This window comes from Pleurodeles waltl, chromosome 8 (assembly GCF_031143425.1).
Source record: "Pleurodeles waltl isolate 20211129_DDA chromosome 8, aPleWal1.hap1.20221129, whole genome shotgun sequence".
NCBI classification, from domain to species: Eukaryota; Metazoa; Chordata; class Amphibia; order Caudata; family Salamandridae; genus Pleurodeles; species Pleurodeles waltl.
The window spans coordinates 75,719,843-75,745,493 of NC_090447.1; the positions used below are offsets into that span (position 1 = coordinate 75,719,843).

Below are 25,651 nucleotides of genomic sequence, written 5' to 3' on the forward strand. Positions count from 1 at the left end.
GGAAACAGAAATGAAGACCCTGAACAACACCTGGGGCACCATACAGAAACTTTTCCAATACACAAAAGTGGAGTTCCTTTGTTGCTGCCCTACCCGCCAGTCGGCATAACAGGCAGCAAGTATGTAAACTTTGACCTAACTGTAACTACACTAATACTGTTGTGTGCCTGATTGAGAGTATCTGGTATCGTGGTTTTTGATTTTTGGCCCAGCCTCATGCTAATCTGTTGTACGTGCAAAGAACTACACTTGTCCCTTGACATGAGTGAGGGCTTGGACCTGTCTTGTGACCTTGAGCATGCCATAAAAAGGCTCGTGGAAAGCCAGTGCCGGGGGGCCCTGTGCCCAGCACTGTCAGAATGCGCACTGTTTGCTTGGCAGAAAGTGTGCATTCTGAAGGTGGTGGAGTGCTAAGACATTGGCCTTGGCTCCCTTAAAGGACCTGAGGCCAATATCCTAGCACTGTTCCCGCTGGTCAGCCCGGCAGAAACATTCTAGTATGTGCAGAAGGCGGGGGATCGGGGGAGTTGTACTATTCAGTCTGTAGTATCCACAAATTATCTCTCATTGCTGCCCATCTCTACAGGAACATTTTTTATATTTAAGAGGCAACACACAATGGTTTGAGAATAAATACAATCTCCTAAATGAGTCCACACAATGAGTAATAATGGTCAGAAGAGTTTCTTCATTCTTTTTATTCTTTATTCTCCTTCATACAAAAAGCGCAGCCAAAGTGTTTACTTGGGTATGGTGAATATGTAGGTATGGTGTATATGCTTATTGTTTATTTCTGATTTGGTTTGATATTGCTTGTAATGTCTCTGCAGTGTGCGCAAGTTAGGTACTTCATGAATGCCCTTATAGTGTTAGGGATTATGGTATGGTTTGTCTTTCTCCATACCCATGATATTAATACATTGTTGTGTAGTGTTTATGAGCTGGTATTTATAGGATGTATTTATTTTGTTATGGTGTATGAGTTAGGTACTTGATGGTGCTTTATGAGTGTATTTTAAAATGAATTTGTTTAGACATTATAATACACAAGGTGTTGCCTCCTTGTAGATTCTCACGATTTGTGATGAATGGTGTGGGGTTATAATTGTCCGCTTTCTTAGCAATTTTATTTTTGTGCTATGTGATGTATAGGAATTATGTATTTAATGGGCATAATTGCATCCTTATCCTGAGTGGTGTTGACATGTTGTGTATGTTGGTATATTTACGAGTTTGTTTACTGACATAACCTAAACATGGCGACCATGCTATAAGAAATGTGCAAGTGGTAGTGCTCGCCGTTTTTCCATTTCCGTCAATTCATTATCTCTCCAAAGATGGCAGCTGCGCTACAAGCAATGTTGGAGGGGGTAGCACTTGTCCGTTTTCTATTTTTAACATTGCATCCACATTGATCTCATAGTGTGGCCGTAGTTTGTCTGGAAGGGAGTGGCCGCTGGCTAAAAGAAATCATTGAAGGGCTTAGAATGGTTTTGACTTCAAATGGTTTTGACTGGTTTTGTTTCTGAGCACTGCTATTTTATAGATGGAAGGAGTGCAGCATGGAACTGCTGTCTACGTTGCTCATAATTTAAAGGGTCCTTTAGTTGATGCCAGCCTTTTGTCTTAAACATGAGTACTGGTCAGTGAGGCGGTTTACCAGAAAGTGCTGAAAGCTTACACCGCTTTGTGACTGTTGTGGGTACTCCAGGCTGCTGACTACCATGCTACAAGGAGCATCACACCACACAAAGGCTACGTCTGAAGAACAGACTGGAGAGGTCTGATGAAAGAACAGACCCAAACCGGTTCTGAAAGAACAGACCCAAACCAGTTCTGAAAGTACAGACAGAAATACCCCTGCCTGGTGTGACTGTATAATCGAATAAACATTGGAGCAAATAGTTTCAGTTTCAAGTTATCTTTGACAAGGGATAGCACCAGACTACTCAGAGGCCTTCTGTGTTACTAGAGCTGGTGTCTGCCTCACAACCAGTTTGCCTGAGTTGAGGGGTCGTCTTCTGGAGTCTGACCAAGAAGGAATATGCTGCCTCCCTGCCCTGTGGTGCCTGGAGGCCAACCCACCTCTTGAGAGTGGAAATCAGTAGGTCAACCTGCAGGATAATGTCATTGTCCAAGGCGAGCCTTGGAATTTGAGGGTCCTTGCACCCAGGTAGACTAATAGAGAGCAGCCTGCATTCCTCAGGGACTGGAGCACAGTCTGCCCAACCAGCGGCACGTACTGCAGCAACATCATGAAGATGTGCTTGAGAGGTCCATTCTGCTCCAAAATCACAAAGCTAGGCCTAAGCGGACATTGCCACCGCAGCATCATGAAGCTGTGCCTGACCAGCCCATGCCTCTTGAACATCATGAAGTTGTGCTTGAGCATATTGTGCTGTTGCAGCATCATGAAGCTATGCCCAAGCCGACACTGCCACTGCGATGTCATTCATTTATATCCGACCGGACCACGCCTCTACAACACCTTGAAGTTGTTCTTGAGCACACTGTGCTGTTGCAGCATCATAAAGGTGTGTCCAAGCAGACTGTGCACAGTGACTTTGTGAAGCTGTGCCCAAGCAAACTGGATCACTGTGACTTTTCACTGCACCTGAGCAAATGTACCACTTACTCAGTAACGTATGCTGTGGCAGCGTCATACTGGTGGGTGGAGAGTCCGTTGAGGCAGCCCATGTCCCTTGATCCTGTGACACACCACCCCAATACAACTGGAGCCCAGAAGTGATATGCAACCAGCTAGAGGCTGGCAGTGATGTTGGAGCCTGCAAAGACTCTAGGCATCTGCTTTCGCTGTTGCCTTTTGCTCACCTGACCTGAGTGCCAGAGCTCTCTCAGCTAGTGTGTCTCCTCTTGTAGAGATAGAAAAAGCTTGATGCATGCTGTGGGTTCATGCTATGGCCAACAGGCAGATACAATTCTGCCGTGGGGAGATAAGGACAAATTGGAACTAATAAGCAACTGAACACATGAACTCAATTAAGTGGGTAATACTACATTTGTGCCTAATACCAGCAAGACAGAATTTTAACCTGGGAGAGGTGAGGGAATGAGGTGTGAATGGAAGGGGACTTACCAACCCCAAGTACAGTTGTCCCACGATAGTCAGGTATTTGTAGCTCTGACCTCTAGTGTGCACTGCTAAGTTTTATGTGTGCATAAAGTACTTTCTTATACCAAAGACAAACTTGTGCTGGGTTTTTGTTTGAGTTCTGAGTTAGCTGTATCCCCACACTACATCCCTGGGAAACCTGTGACTGTTCACCATCGCTACCACTGAGAGTAGCCTCTGCTTGCCTGTGCACCCCCAATACAGATGTTCACTGATAATGTTATTTAGGGCAACTGTCCTAAAAATACACATTCATGCATTTATTTCTACAATGCAAAAGTCACGTTCCAGTTTATTACCAAAGTACTGCAGATGTTGGGAAAATACTGTTTACTGCCTACATGTAGTGATTACTTTTCTCAGAAAACAGCTCTCCTAAAAGTCACAAGGCCTCTTCAGTTTGATTTTATTGCACCAGTTTAACCTCTTGAATTTTTTTTTTTTGGTTAAGTATTGTTTGGTAAAACAAATATAAATGAAAAAATGCCATGACATAAATGATATTTGTTGATGCGCTGAGTACAATATGCAATTTATTTCTATTGTGGGGAGGTATTATGACCCACTCAAGGCTTTGCCTCTTGTGAATCATGACCTCTCCTCTCCCATTCAACAATGATCATAACTATCGTATTACATATATACATACTTGCGTATATAATTGCGTATGTTGCTGTTTGGTGCAAGTGATTCATTGTAACTCCTACATTACTGGCTCCCGACACTCCTCCTTTCACCTAGAAGCAAACCTTAGGCCAAATGGAACAAATCACACATTTGCAGCATTTGCTTGCCGTGAAAAAAACAAGAATAATTTGTCTGCATGCCGTAGGTGAGGCACTACTATATAACTCAAAAAAGTATACATAATGAAAGGCTGTAAAATTACTTAGTAATTTTACGACTGTATTTTATGGTACACACACTTGGAGGAGACTTCTGCATCCAGAGTGGAGAACTCCGCCTGGAAGAGAAGTGGAGAGTTATTTACACCTGACACCATTTCCTTTCCTACAACAGAAAAACTCCCTATTCCATAGGCTCCACTTTTGTCTTTTTATCATTCGCATCCTGCAGCGACCACATTCTGTCTGAAGGATGCAGGCCCCATTTCTGAAGAGGGAAATATATTTCACTAAGGAGGAGACAGCCCTTGCAGTTAAATTTGTGGCAAAACACTACAAGCAACTACATGGGCTGACTTCACTAACCCTGAGAGGAACACAGAAAGCTGCTTTGTGACAGAAGGTCACAGACTCTGCTACTACATTGGGAGAGTGGGCATGCAGAGCGAACTGTGTGAAGTTACCTGGCACAAGTACCTAGATCCCATCTCTTTCACCCCCCTTAATAAGGCTGTCCTGTTCAGAATACACACCCACATGCTTTATGGGCTGCCTCTTTTCGACAACACTGATGTGGAGCCTGATAAGATTCCATACCTCTCTCACTAAACTTAAACCTACAATCACTCACTAATTGTAGTCAATTCTGACCTTGACTTTTATATTGTTAAACTATTGCATTTTCACATACTTTTAAGGCCTTGAGTTGTTCTTTTTGGTTCACTGAGAAAATACCGAAAACCTAAATATTGTGGTACACAAATATCATTTAAAAAATATTGTGCACAAAAATAGTGTTACTCCAGTATTGGAACTTTCATAGATTCACATGCTTGAATCATTCCCCGTCTTCGAGATGGGAGCCCCCGTTATAATTATGTAAGTAGTGTTGGAATAGATTAACACAAGGGCCATAGGCCTCTTTAATTTAACAGTCTATCAGAGTCATTTTAAGAAAAAGGACTAAACTTGAGCATCCACCAATCAGACGGCACCACCCTCCTGAACCCTCCTGAGAGAAGCTCCAGTACCTCAGATTTTCTACCGCACGTCGTGCTAGGGAGTCTCCTCAGAGCTCTGCTCTTTCTTCACACCTTTGGATTAGCTTTAAGCTATTTTTTGTCTGCTAAAACTTGTTCTGACTGATTGTGGGTAAGACCTACAACATGTCTGACAAGGAGAAGAAGGGTTTATTCAGAAATTGCAAGAATTTTGGTAAAAAGAAAATACATTCTGAAGACCCTTATCAGGATTGCATATACTGCCTTTATCCAGACCACTCAGCCAAGGACTGTAAGGTTTGTCGTACCTTTTCCTCTAAAACTCCTAAGGCTAGAGAAGGCAGATTATTGATTTGGCTGTAGAAACATAAGTACAGAGATAATCCAGTCTCAGACTCTGATACTGATGACTCTTCAATATCCAAAAAGTCATCAAAAAGGGCGAGATCAGATACAAGATCTCCTTCACAACAGTCAAGAAAAGCCCACAAAAAGACTGCCTCAGGGTCTTACAGGGGCCGCAACACCTCTACTTCACCTCATAGATCCTCCAAGAAAGGGGAGAGAGGTCATGCCAGCAGCTCTGAAAGGCACAAGAAGTCATCCTCTGTACCCCCATCTGTGCCTTTCAAAAGGCCTTCATCTACTACTGGGGCTAAGACTGTTCCGTTGATGACGGATTCAGTGTCGACGAGAGCGTCGGTGAGTGCTTTTTCACCGTCGAGGACAACTTCCAACGTTTCAGCATCGACAGCAGTTGTAATGACATCGTCGACGAGTGTCCCACCGTCGACGAGAGCAGCGTCGACTACGTCATCATTGACGAAGATCTACACCTCATCATCGTCGACGGCAGTAACAATGGTATCCGCATTGCCATTGACGACGGCTTCGTCGAAGGTAGACTCTTCAGTAAGGCTGTCGACGATTAAGATCTCTATGCGTTCGTCATCGACGACTCCACCGTTTACGAAGGCTATATCTGCGCCGTCGACGACACCATCGACGAGAGAAAAACAGAAAAGACAAGAAAAACTTACCCCAAAGCATACCTCACCCAGTAAGGTGACCCCTCTCAGACCAGTGCACCTGTTGGAGGGGGATGGAGAGTCAGACGACGAGGGTCCATTTGAAATAGCCCATAGCCCCTCACCCTCACAATTAAACATAAAATATCAAGAGGACGATGATGACTATGGTGAAACCTATGACCCTCAGTACTATGGAGGAGATCAGCAATATCAGGAGAGGGCATATATACCAACCTTTTTGCTCTCTGATCACAAGCAATGCTGGCTTACTACAGTAAGCGTTTTCCTCCTCAAGGAGAGCAACTTCCTCCGTCGCCCGTTTCAGGGGTTACCACTGCACGTCAGAGGCTAACCTCTTTGCCACTAGCGAATGTGGCCACACCGGATATGACTATACTGCAGGACACTGATATGTCTGAAGGTGATCAAGAAGAAGGGGAGCTCCTGGACACTCAATCGGAGTGGGATGAATATAATATTCCTGCTCCTCCTTCTTCTCAGCCGAAGGTGGATTCCCCTCCAGATGACATTGGGGGATTCCATAATCTTCTGGAGAGAGCGGCTAAACGATTCGCTCTGCAAATGCCGTCCAAGCAAACAGGTTGCTTCTTATATGATTTTAAAGAGTAATCTGTGCGCTCTATACCAATAGTCAACTACTTATGTGAAGAGGGGTTGAAAGTTATGCACAACCCTGCTATGGTTATAGCGGTGCTGCCCTGACTAGACAAAAAATACAGAGCACCGGAGGATGCCCCAGCATGTCTAACTGGTCACTCTCATCCAGACTAAGTGGTTGCTCAGGCGGCACAGAGAAGGTCCGAAAACCCCTCTGCTCTGATTTCCGCACCTCCGGACAAAGAGGGTAGGCGGTTGGACAATATTGGAAAGAGGTTCTCGTCAATAGCTAGCCTCGTTATAAGAGGTGCTAACTCCCTGGTGGTGTTAGCCAGATATGACAGACAGTTATGTGCAGACATCGCCCCGCATATTGACCAGTTGCCGGAGGATGTAAAATCAGAGGCGAAGAAGACGTTGCATGAGGGAGAGTGTACGTCAGCGGAACTGATAGACTGTTTTATGGACATAGCCACGACTGCGTTTTGCCAGCTCGCAGGTGCGGCTGTCCTAAGGAGGCAAGGCTGGCTAAGAGCTACATCATTCTGGCCTGAGTTCCAGAATAAAGTTTTAGACTTACCTTTCGATGGCCAAGCAATGTTTGGGAAACATAATGATGAGGCTCTGCAATCTATTAAATCCGACAAGGATATGGCGAAATCATTGGGAACTCTCCAATTTCGGAAGCCTCACTTTCGATCCAGAGGACGTGGACTGCCTTCATATAGGGGAGGCTATCAGCAATACAGATACTCAACCTATCCTTCCTCCTCTCAGCAGTTCCGTCAATACTACCCACAAAGACAACCGCCACAAGCGGCTTACGGCAGATCTGGATCTAGGGGACGCTCAACTCGCCCTGCTAAGGACTCGGCTCGCAGAGCCTGATACACCCAAGGCTCCGGCTGCATCCGAATCTCCTCCTCATTTTAGGCGGAAAGGTATCCCTGTTTTTCAAACAATGGCAAGTCATCACATCAGACAAGTGGGTCCTACAATTAGTGAAACAGGGCCACACTTTGGAGTTTGTCCAGATGCCTCCTCCCAGTCCTCCTCACAGAACTCCATCAAAGTATCTGGAACAGCTCAAGAGAGAGATCAGCAAGATGCTCCTCAAAGGAGCAATAGAGAAAGTACCTCTATCACAGCGAGGAAGGGGTTTTTATTCCAGGTTCTTTCTCATTCGCAAAAGGTGGAAGGACTGGAGGCCGATCCTCGACCTCAGAGAATTAAACGTATACTTGAAAAAACTGTTGTTCCGCATGGGAAGCCTACAGGATGTCTTTCTGCGACTGAACCAGGGAGATTTTATGTCTACACTAGACCTAAAGGATGCATATTTCCACATTCCCATTCACCCAACCCACAGACAGTACCTGAGATTCATGGTAGCCGGAAGCCATTTTCAATTTCGTGTCCTCCCTTTTGGCCTAAAGTCAGCTCCCAGGATATTTACCAAGTGCTAGCGCCAAATGCAGCCTTCCTCAGGAGGAGAAACCATCAGATATTCCCATATCTCGACGATTGGCCGATAAAGGCCTACGCAGGAGCATGCAGATCAACAAGAAAGTGCGTTTCCTTACTCAACAGCTTGGGCCTCACCATTAATTAGGTGAAGACCAAACCCCTACCATCACGCAAAATCACCTTTTTGGGAGCAAATCTGGACACTCAATCCACCATGGCGTGTCCCACTATAGAGAGACAACAAAAGTTACTAACTCTAGCAAAGTTAATACAGAGAAGGAACTACATTTCAGTTCGCCTTTTCAAATCTTTGTTGGGCATGATGTCATCATGTATACCTCTGGTTCCTCTCTGCACACTCAAGATGCAGCCACTACAGGAGCAGCTCTATCTTCAATGGCTCAAGATTTCTGGAAGATTCGAAGATCGGATAAGCATAACCCCAGCAATAGTGGAAGCCCTGACATGGTGGTCTCGGAAGCATCATCTGTCTGTCGGCCTTTCGTGTCTCCATCGTCCAGCTCTGTGGACTATCACCACAGACGCCTCTCTGGAAGGCTGGGGGGCTGTTTTGCAAGGCCTTCGAGTAATTGGCAAGTGTCCACTTGAGTTGAGGGCAATGCACATCAATCTGCTAGAGCTCAGACCGGTTTATCTTGCTTTTTACAGACTTTTCTTCCAAAGATAGCTGGATCAGAGATGGTAATAAGAACAGACAACACCACTACTATGCACTACCTCAACAAACAAGGAGGCACAAGATCTCTTACCCTCTCCAGGGAAGCTAAAAAAATATGGAATTGGGCCTCGCAGCAAGGCATCAGGCTCACAGCTGTGCATCTGCCGGGGATAGAAAACAAGATAGTGGACTTGCTCAGCAGACAAATATCGAGCTGCCACTAATGTGAGCTGGACCAGTCCACAGTGGATCACATCTTTTCCCAGTGGGGAACGCACAAAATCGACCTTTTCGCCAACAAGTGGAACACCAAATGCCAATACTTTGCAAGCTGGCATCACCAAAAGGGATCATGGGGGAATGCGTTTTCCAAAGCTTGGTCAGGCATCTTTGCCTATGCCTTTCCTCCAATACCATTGATCCCAAGAGTCCTGACAAAGATAAAGAGAGAGCTGTGCGCTCTGATATTAATAGCACCTTACTGGCCTCGCCAACACTGGTTTACAGAGCTTCTTCTTCTATCAGTGAAGCCTCACATCCTGCTGAAACCATCTCTGCACTTACTGACAACGAACAAAGGGCACATATCGCATCCGGATCCTCAGTCGATGCGATTGTCAGCATGACTCCTGAGCACAGGGAATTTGCACATTTGAATATTCCACAGGAGTGTAGAGACATTTTGTCCAAGGCTAGAGCAGATAGCACTAATAAGGCTTACTCTTGCAAGTGGAAAAGATTTTGTTTCTGGTGTCACCAACAGCATATTGATCCGCTTTCCTCACCACCGGAGCAAATATTGCCTTATTTATTACATTTAGCACAATCTGGACTCGCGCATTCCTCTATAAAGGTGCATCTGGCAGCAATAGCATTATACAGGCGTTCAGACTCTTCGCCTTCGCTGTATTCCTCTAGATTAATCAAATGGTTTCTGGAAGGACTTTTCAGAGTTTTTCCTCCATTCAGACCTCCTCCTCCCTCGTGGAACCTGAATATCGTTCTAGCGCAACTAATGAAGCACCCGTTTGAACCGATTCATCGAGCTTCTCTGAAATTCCTCTCCTGGAAAGTTGCCTTACTGGTGACCCTCACATCAGCCAGATGAGTCAGTGAGATACAGGCTCTTTCCATACAAGAGCCATTCTTACAGATCAAACAAGACAGGCTACTACTACGCACTAACCCTCATTTCATTCCAAAGGTCCCTTCAGATTTTCATTTGAACAAGCCCTTAGTTTTCAAAACCTTTTTTCCACATCCATGAACTCCTGCAGAAAGAGCTTTGCACTCTTTAGACATTAAAAGATGTGTTAAATTCTATCTGGACAGAACTAAGTCCTCTCGCAGGTCCAACCAGCTGTTAGTAGCTTACAGTGCACCCAGATGGATCTCCTCAGCTATTCGATTCTGCCATCAGGCAGCGGGCAAACCACTGCATTCATCGGTCTGTGCACACTCTACATGGGCAATTTCTTCCTCAGCAGCGCTGTTTGCGGGGGTTTCGCTGCAAGACATTTGTAGAGCAGCGCCGTGGGAAAGCTGCCATACATTTACAAGACATTACTGCTTGGAAGCACTATCTCAAGGAGATGTAGCAGCGGGTCAGGCAGTCCTCAGGAACCTCTTCAGGTGAAGGTGAGCCATCTCTTTCATCCCTCCATCCTAAGATCAGGTATTCACATTGTTTGTCTGTTACTTTCGGATTCAAATCCAATGCTTATGATGTTTTAAAAAATAAAAAAAAGAGGTAAAGATGGGGGTAATAGACAGTATTTCATTTGAAAGGTTGCCATGTATATATATATTAGGATGTGTTCTGTGACATGCATGGCTACAATGTTCCAATGTGCATAGGTACTGCTCGCTACTCTGATTCAAGCATGTGAATCTATGAAAGTTCCAATACTGGAGTAAGAAAATAAGTTACTTACATGTAACTGTAGTTTTCCAGTATTGGAATCTTTCATAGATTCACATGCGACCCACCCGCTTCCCCAGAGAAGCTCACTTTCATCTCTCTCTCTCTCGCTCTCTCTCTCTTGTTATGTTACACGCACTTGTGCTTGGAAAATCTGAGGTACTAGAGCTTCTCTCAGGAGGGTTCTAGAGGGTGGTGTCGTCTGATTGGTGGATGCTCAAGTTTGGTCCTTTTCCTTAAAATGACTCTGATAGACTGTTAAATTAAAGAGGCCTAGGGCCCTTGTGTTAATCTATTCAAACACTACTTACATAATTATACTGGGGGGCTCCCATCTCGACGACGGGGAATGATTCAAGCATGTGAATCTATGAAAGATTCAAATACTGGAGAACTACAGTTACAGGTAAGTAACTAATTTTCTTTTCTATACTTATAATTGAAAATACAAAAATATCGAAAGAAAATATAGTTTAACACGAATATTGAAAAAATAGACAAAAATATTTTTTTAAATATATATAGTTAAAAATAGTAAACATTAAAAATATTAACATGTAACAGTGATATGTCAATTAACCCCTTTAGTGCAGGCATCGGCCCCTGGCCGACGCCCGCACTACCTCCCTGGTGCGGGTCACGACCAGTGGCCGACACCAGGGAGGGGGTTTAACATCATAGTGTTGTTTTCCCCATTGGAGCGTAGGGCCGCTTCCTGCTCCGATGAGGAAAATGGCCCCAAACAGCCTTCCCTACGTTCGGGAAGGCCTCGTATGAAAGGGGAGACTCTCCCCTTTCATGCGAGGCCTTCCTGAACGCGTTTCCTGGCCCCTGCGATCGGGGGCCAGGAAACGCCACTAGATGCCAGGGATTTCACTTGGGGGGGGTCGGCCCCCCTAGGAAAATCCCCAACCCCCTCACCCCCCCACCCGGGCCATATTTTTCAATTTCGATGTTGGAGCCCCCCGGGGAGGGGGGGGGGATGGGGGCGCGATTGCGCCACCCCAGGGGCTAATTTAAAAAAAAAAAAAAAAGAAATTGTCAAGGGGTCGCCCATAGTCAGGGCGAACCCCTGTGGGAGCAATTGTTTTTTTTGGTAGTTGTAGGGTTTCCCTGGGGGCCATTTTGGCCCCAAGGAAACCCTACAACTACCCCAAAAAAAATACACATGTGTGTATATATATATATATATATATATAGATATATATATATATATAGATATATCAATCCATGTAGATAGATATGTCTATCTACATGGATATATCTATAGATAGATCTATATATATATAGATCTATAAAAACAAGATTCTCTTTCTGTTTTAGCAAGAGAAAACCGCACTCTGTCGTTGTGCCAAAAATACCTTAACTTTTAATACATTAGTGAGATCATAAACAAACAAACAGGAATCCCCTGACGCGTTTCGGTCTCACCAGACCTTGTTCACAGGTGTTTCCTGTGTGCTAATTTCGGCGCTTAAAATAAAGTACTCCAAAGTAACAGAAAAAATACTCAAGTTACACCACTTATCAAGAGTTACTCCATAACATCACTAAATATATATACTTTAACAAAGAAAAATTAAACGTTTTTCTATATACATATTTACCAAATTGTAACAGTGTTTTGACTACAATCCAAGGTGTTTTTCACTGAGTTCCACATTGCATTCTGGTATATGTAGTTTATAGCATTTCATTAAATCAAATTATTTTTAAATATATGTCATAAAATCTTGTTTCAGCGACTAATGGAGACTTCAAAACAATTTCTGAGGTGTGTTAACAAAATATAGGAGGGAGAGGACGAGGCGCAAAAGGAATAAACCCACACGAAGGGGACAAAGAGGGAAGACAAAGAAAAACCAGGGCTCAAACAGCGGCAACTTTCAAGAGCTAAATATTATTAATCTTTCCACCAGAGAAATGTCCCAATCGGAGGAATCTGTCCTAAAAAAGGGGCTACAATTCTGTCCCTCTACAGATTTGGATTTAGTACAAACACGCATAGACTTTTATAGGTATATACGCAAAATCAAACTTGCCAAAACCTTTGCGGAAACTAAAATGAAAGAGAAAAATGATCCACCAACACAGGAGTATGACCTTACTGTGGGAGATAAAGAGACGTTGATGACTCTGGTGAATTTAGATCTGGGAAACAAACCATTGGAAGTTACTGAAATAGTTAAACCCCTTGGGGCGGGCCTGACAGATAAAAGACCACCTTCCAAGTTTTACCCAGCACTACCAGCAGGGAATAAAATAGATTTATTTGCGGAGATGGTCATTCATGATCTTTATAAAAAGAATTGGAATAAGAAAGAGGAGAACTTAACCATACCAGAGAAACAGGCGTTGCACAGACTTCAGATGGAAACAATGGTTGAAATCAAACCTGCGGACAAAGGTGGAAACATTGTAATACAAAATAAACAGGATTATGTGAAAGAAGCGATGCGGCAATTGTCGGATAAAACCTGTTATGCACTTGCTACTGGGAACCCAGTAATAAAACTGAAGGAGGAGATAAATTTGTGTATCTTAAGGTGGGAAGATCAAGGCCTCATTGATCAAGTAGAGGCAAAATATTTGTTAGTGGAACATCCTGTAACTCCAACAATATACTTCCTCCCTAAAATTCATAAAAATTTGCAACATCCACCAGGTAGACCTATAATATCAGCCAAAGCATCTCTATTAGAACCTATGTCAGAATACATAGATTTCTTTCTAGCACCCTTGGCAAGAAATTTGAACTCCTATTTACGTGATACAGGAGACTTACTGTTACAATTGGAAGGGATACCTTGGCAGGACACCTATAAATTAGTAACAATGGATGTAGTTTCGCTGTACACGAACATTGAACATCAAATAGGAATCCAGGCATGCAAATTCTTTCTCAACCAAAGGAATATACGTTTTTATCAACACAATGAGATGCTTCTGGAAATGATTAACATTTGTCTAACAAATAATTATTTTTTGTTTAACCAACAACTGTATCTGCAAATTAAGGGCACGGCAATGGGTTTTTCTTTTTCTCCCAATTTTGCGAATCTGACGATGGGATGGTTTGAACAACGAATAGCTTGGGCAGAAGAAAACGAGATTTACCAACAAAAAGTAGTGACTTGGTTGAGGTTTATTGATGACCTTTTTCTTATCTGGGATGGCACTGAGTCAGAATTTGATGAATACTTTAAGATCTTGAACTCTAATGTAGCCAAACTTAATTTCACCTACGACATCAGTGCAACACGTGTGACATTTCTAGATACAGAAATTTATGTTAAAGAGGGGACAATTCAGACTTCATTGCACAGGAAAATAACAGCTACGAACTCCATATTACATGCTAACAGTTTTCACCCACCACGAACAAAGTGGAACATTCCCTATGGTGAATTTCTACGAATAAAGAAAATCTGCTCAGAGCCGGAAGAGTGTGAGAAGCACTTGAAATTAGCGGAGGAGAGATTCCTGGCAAGACAATATCCGAAAAAGTGTTTAGCTCTGGCACAGAAACGTGTGAAACAATCATCAAGAGAACAACTAATTCATGGAGGAAACCAAGCCATTAAACATGCCAAACAACAACAGCTGAGGTTCATAACAACATACTCACAGAGTGCTTCACAAGTTCGTAAAATCTTGGAAAACCATTGGGCAATTTTACAAATGGACCCAATAGTGGGGGAAATCATGGGACAATACCCATTAATGACTTTCAGAAGAACAGCAAACTTAAGGGATAAATTATTGCACAGCCATTTCCAAACTACAAAAGCAAACTGGTTACAGAAAACTGGCTTTTGGAAGTGCAGCAGCTGTAAGGCATGTAAAATTGGGGTGAATAAGAAAGAGTACTCAACAAATACTGGCATGGAGAGAGTGATACATAAGCACTTGAACTGTAAAAGTCGATTCACAGTATATGTGATTGAATGTCCTTGTGGGTTGAAATATGTTGGCAGTACCATATGTGAGACTAAAAAGCGAATTTTAGAACATATTCGAGCAACTATCAATATAGATAGGAGCTATGCAACAGCGAGACATATGGAACAGAAACATGATAGCAAGTGGGAACTCATGACATTCTATGTAATTGATCGGGTACTAAAATCAGAACGCGGTGGTGACAGAGAAAAGAAATTGCGTCAACTAGAATCCAGACATATACTTGATATCCGATCTCTCACCCCGCTAGGTTTAAGCCAGGATGAGGAGTTATTTGTACACCTATAAGAGTTGTCATAGCTCATAAGATGTTGCCATTCATTTATTTTATGTCATTTCCACCAATTGATAAGATGCTTTCTTTCCCGTTGTCATTTGTCAGATAGACATACAATTTTGGTGCTATCAATATAAATTGACTGAAGGAATAATACCCAAACATTAATTTTCTTCCATCAGAGGTGCAGGATTTAGCGAGGGCCTTGTTTAAAAGAAACTTTGGGGATTGTGCTATTGTAGGTAACATGCAATACATGAATATGAATCCAATGTGAATATAAATTAAAAACTAATGAGGGCCCCTATATTTTGTTAACACACCTCAGAAATTGTTTTGAAGTCTCCATTAGTCGCTGAAACAAGATTTTATGACATATATTTAAAAATAATTTGATTTAATGAAATGCTATAAACTACATATACCAGAATGCAATGTGGAACTCAGTGAAAAACACCTTGGATTGTAGTCAAAACACTGTTACAATTTGGTAAATATGTATATAGAAAAACGTTTAATTTTTCTTTGTTAAAGTATATATATTTAGTGATGTTATGGAGTAACTCTTGATAAGTGGTGTAACTTGAGTATTTTTTCTGTTACTTTGGAGTACTTTATTTTAAGCGCCGAAATTAGCACACAGGAAACACCTGTGAACAAGGTCTGGTGAGACCGAAACGCGTCAGGGGATTCCTGTTTGTTTGTTTATGATCTCACTAATGTATTAAAAGTTAAGGTATTTTTGGCACAACGACAGAGTGCGGTTTTCTCTTGCTAAAACAGAAAGAGAATCTTGTTTTTTGAAAATATGGTTGTCCTGCCTCAAACCAGCACCACTGGAGAATTAAGTGCGCCGTAACACGCAGATCAGGACATCTTTTCTTTCATATATAGATCTATATATATATGTGTGTATATATATATATATATATATTTGCCACCAGTTGTCTTGCAGTTGCAGCTTGCGTCTTCAAAGCAGTGCACATACTTCAACTGATGCATTTCAACTGTAGCTTTTAGGCAGCAATAAAAAAGTCAAGTAAGTTTTGTGATTATGTTTCTGCAACAAAAGGATCAGACTTTTGTCTAGTGGCAGTTTTAGTGCCATAAAGAAGCGCAGAAGGTTTATATGACTACTGCAAAGAGCAAATCTGTATTTTAAGTAAATAGCTGAGTACGTTAGTAAAGTCAGCCACTACCTGCGCTATAATACAAATGAAATGTATGTGCGGGGTGGGGGTGGCTATGGAGAGATGAAGAGCACGTTTGCTGGGTGGTAATGAGAGAATCCGAGGAGGAAGACATGGGAGTGGGAGCACCAATAATGATTGTTGGACTGGGCGCAGGAGGTGCTAAAGATTGTGACGAATGGTATGTGACAAGGTGTTTGAGCGTCTTGAAAAAACGTGCTGATTGAGGGAAGAAGCGCAGGTAAGGTGGCCTCTACTGTTGCACGGATCACACACACACACCAGTAATTTTGTGACTGTCTATGTAGGCTAGTGTTTTAGAGCAACAGTTTAGCCAATAGCAGAGATGGCATATTGATGGATGACTGCTGCTGACGTCACTCTGGTTATAGAGGACAGCTCTGACATAGGATCAGAGACTGAGACAGCAGATACTGAGACAGCATCTGAGGGATAGGACAATGGTGCAGACTCTGGGAGTGATTTTTCAGTTGGAGGAGTCCCATTGGATAACTCCTTCCAGTAAATTGAGAGGGACCTGTTGTCCCTTCGCAAGCACAGTCTGTGCAACAGGGCAAAAGTGGGTTAGCCCAACCCAGAGAGCAGGTGAATCGGGGGGCAAGCACAGAGAGGGTGCTCTCTTTGGATCTCCCCAATTTAGTTCAACCCTGAATTCCACTGCCCAAAACGTATTGTGGAGACATCAAAATTATCTAGCACAAAACAAACTGGTTTTGTAAGGCAGGCACCTGTGTTTTTGGTCCTGGGTTCGGCGGCTATATAGGGAAACATACTAAACCCAAACATTTCTGGAAACTAGACATCCGGGGGAGTCCACAGAGGTGTGACTTGTGTGGATTCCCCAAAGTTTTCTTACCCAGAATACCCTGCAAAGCTGAAATGTTGAATAAAAACTATTTTTCTTGCATTTCTGTCACACAAACTACAGGAATATGCTGTGATCCACAAAATTCCTACCACCCAGTGATTCCCCACCTGTCCTGATAAAAACACTACCCCACTTGACTGCCTATACCTAGTGCCTGCGAAAGGAATGGATCACCCCAGGGTCAACAGTTGCCTCATGTAAGACCCAACATTGACTGTTGTGTGATCTATTCCTGTTGCGGGCACTAGGCCTACCCACACAAGTGAGGTACCATTTTTATCGGGAGACTTGGGGGAATGCTGGGTGGAAGGACATTTGTGGCTCCTCTCAGATTCCAGAACTTTCTGTCACCGAAATGTGAGGAAAAAGTGTTTTGGGGCCACATTTTGAGGTTTGCAAAGGATTCTGGGTAACAGAACCTGATCAGAGCCCCACAAGTCACACCATCTTGGATTCCCCTAGGTGTCTAGTTTTCAAAACTGTGCAGGTTTGCTAGGTTTCCCTAGGTGCCTGCTGAGCTAGAGGCCAAAATCCACAGCTAGGCACTTTGCAAAAAACAGCTCTGTTTTCTTTGTCAAAATGTGATGTGTCCATGTTGTGTTTTGGAGCATTTCCTGTCACGGGCACTAGGCCTAGCCCCACAAGTGAGGTATCATTTTTATCGAGAGACTTGGGGGAACGCTGGGTGGAAGGAAATTTGTGGCTCCTCTCAGATTCCAGAACTTTGTCACCGAAATGTGAGGAGAAAGTGTTTTTTTGGCCACGTTTTGAGGTTTACAAAGGATTCTGGGTAACAGAACCATATCAGAGCCCCACAAGTCACCCCATCTTGGAGTCCCGTAGGTGTCTAGTTTTCAAAACTGTGCAGGTTTGCTAGGTTTCCCTAGGTGCCTGCTGAGCTATAGGCCAAAATCCACAGCTAGGCACTTTGTACAAAACAGCTCTGTTTTCTTTGTCCAAATGTGATGTGTCCATGTTGTGTTTTGGGGCATTTCCTGTCGCGGGCACTAGGCCTACCCCCACAAGTGAGGTATCGTTTTTATCGGGAGACTTGCGGGAACGCTGGGTGGAAGGAAATTTGTGGCTCCTCTCAGATTCCAGAACTTTCTGTCACCGAAATGTGAGGGAAAAGTGTTTTTTTGGCCACATTTTGAGGTTTGCAAAGGATTCTGGGTAACAGAACCTGATCAGAGCCCCATAAATCAGCCCATCCTGGATTCCCCTAGGTGTCTAGTTTTCAGAAATGTGCAGGTTTTGTAGGTTTCCCTAGGTGCCGGCTGAGCTAGAGGCCAAAACCTACAGCTAGGCACTTTGCAAAAAACATGTCAGATTTCAATATAAAAATGTGATGTGTCCATGTTGCCTTTCCTGTCGCGTGCATTAGGCCTACCCACGCAAGTGAGGTACCATTTTTATCGGGAGACTTGGGGGAACACAGAATCGTACAACAAGTGTTATTGCCCCTGGTCTTTCTCTACATTTTTTCATTCCAAATGTAAGACAGTGTAAAAAAGACGTCTATTTGAGAAATGGCCTGTAATTCACATGCTAGTATGGGCACCCCGGAATTCATAGATGGGCAAATAACCGCTGCTGCTCAATACCTTATCTTATGCCCATTTTGGAAATACAAAGGTTTTCTTGATACCTATTTTTCACTCTTTATATTTCAGCAAATGAATTGCTGTATACCCGGTATAGAATGAAAACCCATTGGAAGGTGCAGCTCATTTATTGGCTCTGGGTACCTAGGGATCTTGACGAACCTACAAGCCATATATATCCCTGCAACCATAAGAGTCCAGCACATGTAATAGTATATTGCTTTAAAAAATCTGACATTGCAGGAAAAAGTTAGAGTAAAACGCTGAGAAAAATGGCTGTTTTTTTCAGTTGAATTTCAATATTTTTTTTTTTCAGCTGTTATTTTCTGTAGGAAAAGCTTGTAGGATCTACACAAATGACCCCTTGCAGAATTCAGAATTTTGTCTAATTTTTCAGAAATGCTTAGCTTTCCGGGTATTGGTTTCACACCCATTCCTATCACTAATTGGAAGGAGGCTGAAAGCACCGAAAATAGAAAAAATGGGGTATGTCCCAGGAAAATGGCAATATTGTGTTGAAAAATTTGGGGGCATATTTATACTCCGTTTGCGCCGAATTTGCGTCGTTTTTTTTTACGCAAATTCGACGCAAAACTAACTCCATATTTATACTTTGGCGTTAGACGCGTCTAGCGCCAAAGTTCATGGAGTTTGCGTCATTTTTTGGCGTGAACACCTTCCTTGCGTTAATGATATGCAAGGTAGGCGTTCCCGTCTTAAAAAATGACTCCGATGCATATACGTCGGATTTATACTCCCGGGCAAAAATGACACCAGGGAGTGGGCGGGTCTAAAAAACCTGCATTAGCGCCGGATTTTAGCGCCTGGGTCAGGGCAGGCGTTAAGCGACCTGTGGGCTCAGAATGAGCCCAGAGGTGCCCTCCCCTGCCCCCAGGGACACCCCCTGCCACCCTTACCCACCCCAGGAGGACACCCAAGGATGGGGGGACCCACCCCAGGGACATTAAGGTAAGTCCAGGTAAGTATTTTTTTTTTTTTTTTGTGGCATAGGGGGGCCTGATTTGTGCCCCCCTACATGCCACTATGCCCAATGACTATGCCCAGGGTACAGAAGTCCCCTGGGCATGGCCATTGGGCAAGGGGGCATGACTCCTGTCTTTGCTAAGACAGGAGGCATTTCAATGGGGGATGGGCGTCGTAAAAAAAATGGCGCAATTCGGGTTGTGGCGATTTTTTTGCCTCAGCCTGACTTGCACCATTCGTGGATGCCCATACGCCATTTTCCCCCTACGCCGGCGCTGCCTGGTGTACGTCGTTTTTTTTAACGCACACCAGAGAGCGCCAGCGGCTAACGCCGGCTAACGTCATTCAATAAATACGGCGCCCGCATGGTGCTTCAGAATGGCGTTAGCCGGCGCTAATTTTTTTGACGCAAAACTGCGTTGGCGCAGTTTTGCGTCAAAAAGTATAAATACGGGCCTTGGTTTTCTGATTCAAGTCTGCCTATTCCTGAAAGCTGGGAAGATGGTGATTGTAGCACCACAAACCTTTTGTTGATGCCATTTTCAGGGAAAAAACCATAAGCCTTCTTCGGCAGCCCTTTTTTTCCCATTTGTTTTGAAAAAAAATGTATGTGTATTTTGGCTAATTTCTTGGTCTCCTCCAGGGGAACCCAGAAACTCTGGGTACCTTTAGAATCCCTAGGATGTTGGAAAAGGACGCAAATTTGGCGTGGATAGCTTATGTGGACAAAAAGTTATGAAGGCCTAACATCGAACTACCCCAAATAGCCAAAAAGGGCTCAGCACGGGGGGGGCGAGGCCCAGCAGCTAAGAGGTTAAATATATTTAAACAATATAAAAATATATATGTAATATATACTTATTTAAACAAACACACATGTATAAATATAATTTTAATTTATTAGAATGTAATATTTTTTTATTTAATACTATAACAAGTATATATGTGTATGTGTGTGTGTGTATATATATATATATATCTGTGAACAAGGCTACGGCTGAAACGCGTTGGGAGGAATATTTCTGTGAAGAGTAAAAGCTTTAATTACACTGGAAGTGTCCTGACCTTTCTTGTTATTACAAGAATTTCTTTGCATATATATATATGTATATGTATATATATTTATATATAAATTAAAAACTAACAATTTAGAATTTAAAAAAAATATACCAATTTAATTACACATAAAGTAAGAATATAAAAAATGCGTTTTACTAAAAATCGATAATATATCACAAACATTACTAATGAAAAATATTTTCATTCAAAATACACAAACATAATAATATAATTTTAGATATAAAAAAACGATTCATTTCTAGGAATAATACATATATTATTCCGACTCCACTCTGTGCAACAGTAGGGAAAGTGTTGGACCAATCCACTCATTACAACCGTAAGGAAAGCATTGGACGCAGGAGGTGTAAAATTCAATAATCCCACTCCAGTGTGTGCAAGAGTAGGAAAAACATTGGACTCAGGAGGGGTAAAATGTACTATTCCCACTCCAGTCAGTGCAACAGTAGGAAAAGTTCTTCACTTCAAACACATACCTTATTTTAATACAAGTATTAATGTCATAAAATTATACAACCATTATCGTAAAATTAAATATATTTAAAAAATAAACCATTGAAAGAATTATAATTGTTTTAGTATTTGATATAAAGAGTGATTTAATAATTATTTCATTAGATTCCCACACCACAGTCACACATTAAACATATATCTAACTTAAAAAATATGTTTACACAATTTACATGATAAATTAACAATGAATTGATTATAAATACATTATTTATAAATTATAATTTAATTAAGTTCCCCCATGCCCCTAGAAATCCCCAAAAACGCACCCAAAATGTAAACTAAAAAGTTATGATAATTACACAATTTATATAATGAATTAACATTTAACTAATTAATAATTTATAAATAATTAACAATTCATTATTTAATTACCTTCCCACACTATACCCCTGCAAATGAAACAACTCGCCCTATGGTACTGTAATCTGAACTTTAGACACAAAGCTGTATTTGATGTACTTCAACTGTTTACATCTTCCTGCAGGTACTGGGGTTATTGCATTGGGTGAAGATGCTCAACTATCTACAAACGGAGGATGGTGGGCAATCCAGCATGATAATCCAAACCTCCAAGTAATGATCTCAGTGGCCAACACTGCTCAGTAAGAAGAGGAGAAGCAGGACCTTATCAAGAAGGAAGGGGAACTTGACAATGAGGAGGACATTATTGCCACAAGAAGGCCACTTCATGACTGGGCAGCATTCTTCCTCCAAAATAAGTTCTGAGAATTACTCCCCAACCGTTAGCTAAGCAGGCATAGACTTGTTCCGGCTGTGCAAGACGCACAACCCTCAACTAATGGGTGCCTCTGTGCAATCTCCTATATTGCTCCTCCAATGATGGCACATCCCAGTCTTCTCTCATTATGCTGAGGAAGAGAACACACCTGATGAGAAGCAGGTATCTGTCATCCATCATGCTGCTATTCACAACAGCCCAAATGGCACCCCTACCGATGCTGGACAATCTGGTGGCCATCTAAGAAGGCAAGGCCTGCAGGGTTTTGGAGTTGCCATTGTTTAATCCTGCTCTCTGGAAGGATAATTTTTCCCATCAGCGGTCCATTGTGCAGGTGGTCAGTAATGCCATGGGGACTACTCTTGATGGGCTAGCTTGCACCCTTAAAAGACTTCCTCAGATGATTGACAGGTAGACCTGTGCCTTGGATAATGTTGCAGAATGTTACCAGCGCATGGCAGCTATGCACTGAGAACATATCTGACAGATTGGAAAAGAGACCAAGGCAAAATGCTTTGGCCTTGCAAATTTTAGAGGCAATAAGCCGGATACGTCAATGGTATTCTTCATGGACAACGCATGAACCAGATTCAGTAGAGCCACCTCAGCCTAGGACAGGCACAGGCACATCACTGGCCTACCAAACACCTCCGTCACAACTATTTGCAACACCTCCTCCACCTCATCCTCTACCACCTCCAAAACAACCATTTACAAAACAAGCAGACTTTAATTGTTTATTTGGCGTAGTATGAAAATCTCCCCAAACTACCTTCTGTGAAATTTCTCAAGTCTCCCTAAAGCACTCAGTGAAAACCTTTTGGAAAAAGAAAATGCTCTGTACCTTTTTTAAATAAAATACCTGTGTCTGTACTTCATATGTGTTGACTATTTGTTGTTGAAGGTACTACATACCAAAGTGCTATTTATGTTTTTTGTTTACCTTCAAGGGGTATTGCCTTTATAACATGTCATGATACTAAAAGTATATTGTAAATAACTAAACATTTCTCCCGTTTGGGATTTCCATGTATAGTCATAAGCACAGAATAGTCCAGCCCAGGTGTGGGACCTCAGAGCAGTTTGTTTATATATCTTCTTAAGTGTAGATTTTTCACCTTTCTTCAGGAAGGCCTGTAAAGAAACTTAAGAAAGAAACAGATAATACAGCCTATATATCTAAGCTACACTTGCCAAATTCTTCATCATGAAGTTAAAAAAAATGCCAATACGAAAAATTAGTATAATTTAGGCTGTTTTGGAAATAGTAGAAATCTCCTTCATAAACCCCTTTCTATGACGGAAATGAGGGAAAGCTGGACAGAGTAGATGCATAGGCTGTCATTATATGGCTAAAATACAAGCTGGGCCTTTAAGAACACAGAGACCACCAGTATCCCATTATGCTCAGCTGGTGGTCTTTTTCCCGGTTCCTTCTGACAGCTTCTGAAGCATTGAGCTCAACCTTTTATATTTCTTTTTCTCAAACAATTTTTGTCAGAAATTGGTGACAACACCTTTATCCGACGTCTTTTAACTTTTCCTACCTTTTTCCGTTATTTTATGACCGAAAACTGAGGCATTTTGCCAAATAAAATGCCTTCATTGACTGATGAAGCCACGCTGTGCCACGAAAAAGGCCAAAACAGACCTTCATGATGTCTGTATCATCTGCCTACCTTCTTCTCAACTTCCTGACACCTGTGACATCTGCTGGAAGTTTTCCAGGCGCACCCTGAATGCCAGAGAGAAGATTTGCCTTCAAGGGAGAAAAGAGAGACGTCACCAGGGAACACAGCTTACCAGTGGGACTTCGGAGCAAGGGGAAGGTCAGCCTTCCACTGGGCTCTTCCCTCAGCTGCCAGTGGACGTGGAAGGTCTGAGAATCATGTTTCAGGCCAGAAAAGTCATCAGTCCCGGTCGACGTTGAAGCAAGGTACGGCGCCTGCGTGTTCGCAGTCACGGGCTGGTTCGACGTCAATGAAGTGGCCACCCTCGCCATCAACACACCAGTCGACATTGAGGGATTATACGCCGTCAATTCATTGCCGGCGTACGATGTTGTGAAGTACCTCGTTGACGAGAAGTGTTGGTTCACTATCAAGATGACTTGGATGGTGGATGTTAAGGGCTAAACGTGGACGCAGAAGTTCTACGTCGGGAAGTCTGTCGATGTTGAGGCAGGAGAGTAGAATTTATTCTTCATCTGAGTCGCCACCTTCTCTGGTTGTGTTGCCATACTCTCCATCCCCTCCTCTATCTTCACCTCCTCCACCTGCATTGCCTCCTCTGCTATCACCAGTGCTTCATCTACCAACAACACTGGCTCCTGTGCTGCCACCTTCAGGACCTAGAAGCACTCCAGCTCGCAGGTCTCAAACACACTCTTGATTGTGCCACCACTCTCATCGTGGTCATCCCACACCGGGGCGTTCTTCTACAATGTCAAGACATACTCATCGCCATCATGATTCCTTCCATAGGTCAAGGTCTTGCTCCCATCTACGACATACCAATTATTCCTCTTCTCCTACAAGAGACTACACACCAACTTTATCGGACTCTCCACCACCTCATGTTTGTCCAGTAGATGACTTTCAAGAAGTGCTAGTCAGAGGGAATGCAAAACTCAGTATACAATGTCAGTACCCACACCCTCCACCCTGGTAATCTTCGAAACGCAACATCACCGTATAGCTTCAAGGCCTTTGTTTCCACTGGTTCTGGGTCTCCCCGAACCGGCCATGGATTTATTCCTAACTCCAGCCATGGCTAAGCCTGTCCCATCCAAGCTTCAAAAGAAATACCAGCCTCTGCATCAAAACCCATTATTTCTTTGTGCTGATCCTCCACCCCATTCCGTAGTGATTTTGGCTGCAAAAAAAGTCCATTCCACCTCTCCATCATCTTTTTCACTTCCAGATAAGTAGAGTAAAAAATTGGACTCACCAGGTTGCAAAGTCTGCAGCACAGCAGCTACTTCAAGGAAGGCAGCCAGTGTTACGGCCCTCTTGTTCAGATACGACTGAGCCCTTTTGGATTAAATCCAGCATTTTGCTGACCAACTGCCAAAGGACAAAATTGTATTGTATTGTATTAGGTGCTTACAGAGTGCATAGCTACCCTAGGGCATCACAGCACTATAGTGTACTACACATTACACAGCGGTGACAATGTTAAACATCTGCGGTCAGAGCCAGGCGATCAAGATTGTGCGAACAGCCAAGTCTTTAGCTGTTTGCAGAATGGAAGATCCAGTTCAGCAGTCCACAAGGTTTAGGCATAGAATTCAATAGCTTGGAAACATTGTACTGGAAAGATCGGCCACCTCTTCTCACTCTCTGGATCGGCAGAACCATAGTGAGGCAGGCATTTGAAGAACGCAAGCATCTTGTAGGGATGTAAGGAGTGAGTTATGCCTTCCCAATCTTGGGACCTGTCTGGGTCAGTGATCTGCAAAAAGTGCATATGGATTTAAATGTAATTCTTTGAGCAACTGTTGATTTGAGAGTGCCCAAATATAGCTCATTTCCATAGTCCAGTCGTGCCTGGATGAGTGCTTGGATTGCTAGACTTTTGGACAGGGACGGGAGAAGGTATAACATTTTCCTAAGAGCTCTCAACATCCCAAAGCAGGTAGCAGCCACTTTTGTTGTTTGGGTGTTCATGGTCAAGGCTTTGTCCAGCCAAACGGCTAGACTTTTTGCCTCCGGGTTT

At 42.9% G+C, this 25,651-nt stretch overlaps 1 long non-coding RNA gene across 1 annotated transcript in view; it reads left to right on the forward strand.

Annotated features, from left to right (window-relative positions):
- Nucleotides 1-22,731, forward strand: part of LOC138249729 (uncharacterized) — a 430,927-nt gene extending 408,196 nt beyond the window's left edge. Inside the window, exon 5 of the long non-coding RNA XR_011194837.1 lies at nucleotides 21,680-22,731. This is a non-coding gene — a long non-coding RNA (uncharacterized lncRNA). The remainder of the gene's footprint in view (nucleotides 1-21,679) is intronic.
- Nucleotides 22,732-25,651: the final 2,920 nt, after the last annotated feature.